At 43.6% G+C, this 7,842-nt stretch overlaps 1 long non-coding RNA gene across 1 annotated transcript; it reads left to right on the top strand.

Moving 5' to 3' along the window:
• The first annotated feature begins 2,510 nt into the window (after nucleotides 1-2,510).
• On the top strand, nucleotides 2,511-6,896 carry LOC135283270 (uncharacterized). Its single transcript, XR_010349117.1, has 2 exons — nucleotides 2,511-3,077; nucleotides 4,060-6,896. It is a non-coding gene; the product is annotated as an uncharacterized LOC135283270 (long non-coding RNA).
• Nucleotides 6,897-7,842: the final 946 nt, after the last annotated feature.

The following is a 7,842-nucleotide window of genomic DNA, read 5'->3' as shown; positions in this document are numbered from 1 at the left end:
TGCTCTCCCCTGGCATGGTGGTGGGTGATGCTTTTGGGTGCCTCCCCTGCTCTTTGCAGCTCCTCAGACGTGGACACATCTCTTGTCCCTGCACTGCTCAGTGCCACCCTCACTGCGGCTTCACTGCAAAGTTCTAAATTTTCTGAAGCGTTAAAAATTTTGCAAAAGCCCAAAATTGGCTGACAGGTTAAAGTTAGGCCAGCAGGCTCAGGCAGAAAACATTTCCGTGTTTCAAACTGTGTGTCAAACTGAAACACAGACCAGGAGTGTTTAATGGCTTGTGGTGCTTTCAAGACCTGGACCTGCCCTTATAGAGATATTTGACTTTCTCTTTTTAATCAATAGATATCTCATGGTTTTAGTGGTGGTGAAGAATATTTCAAAGCACAGAACCAGGCCAGACTGACTGAATCCACCCTGCTGTTACTTCTGTTTCCCAGAATCACCCCAAACTACTCTGCTGACACCATAAAAGGTGTCCTATGGCATTCCCAAAGATATTGAATGAGGGACTGGCAACCCAATGTAGACCTTGGTCCTCTAATGAACTTCAGATAGAAAACTTATATTCCATAGCTACTAAATTACCCATGGACACACATGGCACCCTTTTTTTTGGTAAGTGTTTATCAAAGAAAATAGTAATTACAGGGTCCAAAGCCAGTCAGGCTGATATCACTGTTTGCTCCTTTATTTGTCACAGGACAAAGGACAATGCCCAAACTGTGTCCTCCCCAAGTGTCCTGCTGGATGCTCCATGAGGAATCTGGCTACTAGAAAACTTAAGGAGTGCATGGTTTTGGTGGAAAATGGGCCACCTAAGCCATCCAATGCTTCCAGGTGGGCTATAAAACAAGTGTGTTATTACTGTGTATAAAGAAGAAGTGAGTGGCTTTGGACAATTTATTTTCAGTGGCTCAAGCCTTCAACCAGCCTATCACTCACTCAATATCTGGCAGAAGAAGGAAAAGGAATCCACTTTTGTATGATAGATTGAAAACTTCATGACAAAACAGAGGCCAAAGTGTGCTCTGGGCTATGCAGAGACAAACAGGGCTCAAATACCCCTTGTATTGGTTTGGCCACCCAGTCCCATCCCATGTAAATGGAATAAACAGGTGTCTGCTGGACTCCCTGTTCACTGTCTCTGCTAACTTTCTATCACCATCCAGATCTCCCTGCTTTGCCATTCCACCCCTATTCCTTTTCCCAGCAGAATGGCTGCTGCCTCTCCAACTAATTCACTTTATTTGCTTCAGTGATTGTACCTGGCATCCTCTCCCATATCTTCGCTTGGGCTTTTCTTTAATTCTCCCTTCTCTCTGACTTTCTCAGAATACGTTCTCCATGGTATTAAGGATGGATTTACTTCTGAACAGGGAAAACTAAAAAGTCACGAAAATCCTTTACAGTTCTAATTAGAGCTGAGTAATGTGTGTAGACAGCCAGCCTTACCTGTACCAGTAAATGGAGGATTTGGGAACCCAAGTGCCTTTTGCTTTATTACTCAGTGGAGAGCTATGAAACTTTCTATTTAATTATTACCAGGAACAACGTAAGCAAGGAACAACTGCCATGGCACAGTGCAGTGGACTTGGGGAGCTTAAATAGAGGATTTGGGGATCAGCCAGTCCTGCCTGATTTGGCCTCATTTTTCTCTGACTTCAGACAAGCCACTTCCATTTTCCTGCCCCTGCCTCTTTGCATGTGACAGGCAGTTAAATGCACGTGTGTCTTGTCTGGAAAATGTGGGGAGTGTTTTAGGAGGTGGCAGGTTTGTCAGGAATCCTGGCAGTGGTGCTCAGCTACAAAGATGAAGGATGAGAAATAGAAGGCAGCAGAGACTCCACAGGTGGATTTTTTCCTTCCCAGAGAATTCCCACAAGACCTCATGCAAGGCAGTTTATTCTATGCCTCAATTTTCCATCTCTCAAACAGGCACTACAGGCAATACTTTCATTTCTTTGGTGTGTGTAACCAAGACTGAAACCTTGATGGAACCCTGAAGCTTTGAAAATTAAATGCTCTGTCACCCAGTAAGTTGTTTTCTTCATCAATAAACAACTTTTTCTGGCAAAGATAAAAAATAGACAAGAACGAATCTGAAGGGAAGGGTGTTAATAGGTTAAAAGGAATCCACCCACCTTTCCATAAGGCAATGCACATTTCTCTGAATTGGCTGATTGGAATTGGTTATGGAAATTAATTGTTAATATCTACACATGCTTTATTCTGTTACAAAGAAGTCACAAATCAAATTAGGACAAAGATTTCTCTTTAATTTCTGTGCTATTCTACTCCTTCCTTTTTAATTACTGCATTTATATAGTTTTTCATCTAATCTGACAGCTTATTAAGAGGCTTGAAACCCACAAATTTGTGTTTTTTTTAAAGCCCACAATGAGAAGAATTGCAAACAGTCCATCAACATATATATTTCTTTTGTATTTCTAGTGACAGATATTTAAACCTTAGCTTCAGCCTCTCCACAGTCAACATTTAGAAAAATCCAACTCCATTCTTTACATGGTTGAGCACTTACGGAGTCACACATGGGGGGGAAAACACATCACCACAGCTGGGTTCTGTTGGCTTAAATCAAATGCAGACATTTAAATAGATGGTGGAGAGGAGTAGAGCCCCTGCAACAGCAGGGGAGGTGAAGATTCTGCTCTCCTGACCTGCCTGTATACAGAAATTTAAAGAAAGTGGTAAGAAAAACAGGCCTGTGTTTGCAGCAGATATCACCCACGTTTTCCAAAGACCAAAGAATCCCTGGAGAGTTCAAAGGGGGAGGTGTTGTGTGAGTGCAGCCCATGGAATGATAAACACTCCTGGGATAATTTAGATGTAGAAGGCACACTGAGAAACACAATTTCCATTGCAGCAAGGCTGGGGGGACAGAAGTCTTGTGGTGCTGTTTGTTCCCTGAGTGCAGCAAGGCTCTCACAGACAGCATCACTTCCCTGTGCCAGGATTTTGTGTGTTTTTGAAGTAAGAACCTGTTCCCTTCATGGAAGAGGATGTCACAGCTGGACAAAAGACCTCAGCAGATTAGATTCTGCTTCTTCTCCACTGTAAGTCTCTTTATTTCCTTACTGATAAATTCTTCTTCCAGCACACCCGCCCTCACTTTTTTTTTCTTATTCCCTTGCTATCCCTGTGGGCACTTTCATTTGAATTTCTGATTTTTTGGGCATCCAGCTGATTTTTTGGGCAGGTGAAATTTCATCTTCAGAAAGAAAAGTGCTCTGCCCTTTCAAATCATGCTTTGTAACCACTTCTCTGTTATAATCAGATTTTTGTTTGCTAAGATGAGAAAGGCTATGAAGGAGAGGCAAATGTGTGGTTTCATCTGCCTTGTAGGCCCCAAAATAAGCAGCCAAGGCAAACCTCCAGTGTCCTCTGCCTGCAGCCAGGGACCTGCCCAGGGCAAGGACAGGAGCTGAATAACCCAACAGAACAGGAAATACAGGGAGAATTTCTGAAGGAACAAGAGTTCTTGTGTTTTGTTTTTTAAGCTCCTTGAGAACCGAGACAAGTCTCCTGAAATAATAAGTTATTCCTCTTTTAGTTCATCTAATTACTGTATTTTTTTTTTTTGGAAGCACAGGATGGCAGTTTCTGAGAGGCAAAAACCTGGACAAAACAGATGAGAATCCAGCTGCTCTTGTGCATCAATCTTTACCCCAGTAATGCAGGAACTTGGGCTGCCCTTGCTGGCCCTCACTAAACCCACTTGTTTTTCTTGAAGAAGCTGAAACAATGCTTGCACGTTTCTATGGTAAATCAGCATTTTTGGTGAAAAAAGTTTTGTACTTGCACTGTTTGCCCAGAGAAGCTGTGGCTGCCCCATCCCTGGAACTGGATGGGGCTTGGAACAACCTGGGACAGTGGAAGGTGTCCCTGCCCATGGCAGGGGGTAGAAAATGAGCTTTAAAGTCCCTTCCAGCCCAAAGCATTCTGTGATTGTATTTGTAATTCTCTCCCAAAGGTCACTCACTCCAAGGCACCTGCCCAGCTGTGTCCCTGATATCACTCTTCCATGTTTCTTTGCAGGGCACAAAGGACATAGATCTTGTGTCTTCCAGGAAGAGCAGATTCTGCCAACAATGCAAAGTTAAGAACAGAAAAATGGATGGTTGTACCTGCAGTGGAGGACTCTCAGCTCTGACAAGTGTGAGCATGGCAGAAGGCCCCTGGCCAGGCCTGAGCAGCACAGCTCACATCTCCTCGTGTTTCTTGGCTGATTCTGCTTCAGCCAGACCTTTGGGGTGTGTAAAATGATTGGTTCCTCTGTGAAATAACACAGGAGGAAAAGGACATCCTGCTCTTCCAGCAGTGAGTTTTTTACTTCTTTACTAATTTGCTCCCTTGGAATTTGTACTCATTTCTACTTTGTGGTGAAAGAAAAAAAGTCTGGGCTCACAACCACCTGTGCATGGCATTTGCTTTGCATGCTTGGACTGGGTTTTTCAGGATTACACATCAGATTGGTTACCTCTGTCTGGTTTAGGGAGACAACAGAGAATTCTGGCTGAATTGAGAGGAATCTTTGAAAAGCAGTCTGATGCTGGGCTCACCTGGTTGTTTTGTACTGCTGGAAGATCCTGGAAGAACTGGCACAATTAGACATGCAGAAGTATTTGAGCAGCAATACCTACTCACAATGAAGCAATTAAGACAATTACTGTGTGTTTTATGTAACAGGACAAATGGATCTCACTCTTAAAGTCTTTGAAAATCTCCTGTAAAAGCTCTAATAATGCATTAATACATTAATCCTTCTAATCCTGTCAAACTCCACAAGTGTTTCCATGGAGGGGCTGATAGGAGATCTCAGTACTGAGAGGAGGAGCAGCAACCACTTGCTACAGCTGCTTTTCTAACCATTTATCCATGGGACTGAAAGTCACAGTACTCAATGGCTGAAGGGTGGGATCACACGGGATGGTTGGGGTTGGGAGGGATCTCTGAAGTTCATCTAGCCCAGCCCCTGCCACAGCAGGCTCACCTAGGGCAGGACCACATCCAGGCAGGTTTTGAATAGCTCAGAGAAGCAGATTCCATAAAGGAGAAGGAAACTTTGGAAAGACTCTCTTGACCTTGGCCCTGGAAATGGTTCCCTGACTTGTGCATGCTGCCATTTCTACTGGATCCAGTAAAATACAACAATTTCTCCTGAGTCACGAGGCAGAGGGGTTGTGGCCAGGGGTGATCCAGAGAGGATCTTGAGGTGTTCCTGGACTCCCCCAGGCAAGGAGCAGTCCCAGCCAGTGCCTCTCTCTCTTAGCACAGGCACAACCTGCCACCTCTGGAGTCCAGATGCTCTGAACTGAGGCTGAACTCTGGGAGAGAGGCCAAATATCCAATCAAGAAGTAAAAATAAAAGCAAACGTAAAAGGAAAGATATTTTGTAAAATCAAAGGTAGAGGCAGCCCAGTGGCAGTATCATGGAGAAAAATAAAAGAAAACTGTGCTTCTATTTACCTATGCTTAGGTCAGATCAAAGAGGCTTCCCTGATTCTCCATTTGCAATACCTGCTTAATCGTGTGCCTGTGCCTCCTGCTCTTAGGCAAAGCTCATGTTCTTAGAAAACTGTCAGAGGAGAAGATGCTGATTTGGATATACAAGTTGTTAGGATTTTTTTTCCTTTTTTCTTTTTTTTTAAAAATCTTACCCGATACTCTGTTCCAGCTGCAGCATCTCCCTGGATGGATATCTTTGATACCCAACATAAATTCAAATTAGTTTTAACCCTCCACACACCAGGCTACTGCTGCCTCAAAGCTTTGGTAACTCCTGAATATGTTAACCTGTTGTAGGATAACAAACTCTTTTCTGCCTGGCACGGCAGTGCTGAAATCTCAGTGTGAAGCCTTCCTCACAGAGCCAGCCTTGCATTTCACAGCATCGCAAAATTGCCAATCACATTTATACAATAATATACATCTCACTGCTACAAGTAGCTCATTAATAGTCTTAATTGAGACTAGACTCAATGGCTAAGCAGCCACTTGGAGAAGATAATGGGTGTGAGGTGAGTGACCCCTGTACAGTCTTTGAGAGATTTCAGAGTGCCTGGATTTTCAGAAGAGTCTGGGGAAATTATACATAAAATACCTTATCATATCTCACTGAGAATGGGATATCTGGGCTAGCTCAGGAAAAAAAAAAATCTCAATTTTAATTTTTCTGCATTTTAGGTCTTGATCTGAAAGCCAAGGCTAATGCTTCTTTTCCTAATTTAGAGGTACATGGATCCCTTGAGGTCTGTGACTTAGGTAGATGTGAGTCTACTTGGGGATAGTTAAGTAAAGTACTGCTGGAAAATCCAGGACAAGCAAAGACTGTGACTTGTGTGTTTTCCCAAAAGCACAAGGCAAAAGAAGAGCTTTGGAATCCAGTCCTTCTGTATAGCAGAGCCCATGGGATAAGAGGAGCTCTCTATTTCAGGAGGCACTTTTGGAAAATGCTGCCCTGACCTCACCTGGGCTCTTTATGCTGATTTGCAGCAGATGAGGATCTGCCTCTCTATGCCCAAATATTGTGAAGACTCACATGTAGCAGACAGAGAATGAGATGGAGGGGAGAGGGTTATGCCCTTTATGCTGTGAAAACTTTTGAAGGGAAAGTTTCTCAACAAAACACTGAGGTTTTTACTGGGGGATGGTGTGAAAGTGTTCCCAGGGAAATGCAAAGGAGTGTAAGAGTGTCATGCTGGGGGATGCAGACCCTGTCCCTGTGAGATCAACAAGGAAAATCAACAAGGAAAAGTGCTGCTCATAATGCTGAAATAAATTAGGAGTTGAGTGGCTGGAGGATGGAGGCATTAGGGTCAGGATTAGGGTCAGCCCAGCCAGGCTGGTGTTGTGCAGGGGAGAGGACATCTTGATATCACTGTTTATATTTTTTTTATTTGTCATAGCAAGAATGTATCACAAGGATAATGCCCAAACTGTGTCCTCCCATTAGTGTCCTGCTGGATGCTCCATGAGGAATCTGGCCACTAGGAAACTCAAGGAGGGCAATGGGCCACCTAAGCAACCCAATGGTTCCAGGTGGGTTATAAAACAAGTGTGTTATTACTGTGTATAAAGAAGAAGTGAGTGGCTTTGGACACTTTAATTTCATGATGTGCCAACACAGAGATCATCTCTAGCAAGGGACAGCCACACACCTACCCACAAACTTTTAATTAAGGCAAAAACTCCCTTCTCTAAGGGAGCCATTTGGCATTCCAGTGGCAGGATGAGGTCTGAGATTGCAATCCTTGCAATGACTCAGCCAGGACTCCACAGGGACTGGGAAACTGGGCTCCATGATTCAGTGTTAACAAATCTGTCCCTGCCAGGAGCAGGTTGTACCACCCAGGCCAGCCTTTGGCACGCACCAAAAATATGTTCATGCAGCTCCATGGAAGTGCACGCTGTGGGAGGGCTGGTGGCCTCAGCTCCTGCTCCTGATGGCAGAAGATGTTGACGAAAATTAAGGTTATTGATTGCAGTGATTCTTCTCAATCAGCCTATTAATGCTCGTTCTATGTAACAGGACAAATAGATCACTGTGTAAAGTCTTTGAAAATCCCCTGTGAAAGCTGTAATAATGCTTTAATGTATTAATCCTCTTAATCCTGTCAGACTCCCAAAGAATTTCTGTAAAGGCTGACAGGAAATCTCAATACTAACAGCAGAACCAGCAGCAGACACTAGGTGTTTTTTTAACTATTTGCTGGTCTCCTCACTTTAAAATATTCCTGAGCTGACAGTGAGAACTGCAGTTTGTGGAACCTGGGGAAAGATCTTCAGCTGTTTTGCAGGTTGGATTGTTCTTTTAGTTAC

This window comes from Passer domesticus, chromosome 18, assembly GCF_036417665.1.
Source record: "Passer domesticus isolate bPasDom1 chromosome 18, bPasDom1.hap1, whole genome shotgun sequence".
Classification (NCBI taxonomy): domain Eukaryota; kingdom Metazoa; phylum Chordata; class Aves; order Passeriformes; family Passeridae; genus Passer; species Passer domesticus.
Note: the sequence above shows the minus strand (reverse complement) of the source record. Positions and strands in the feature narration are given on the sequence as shown.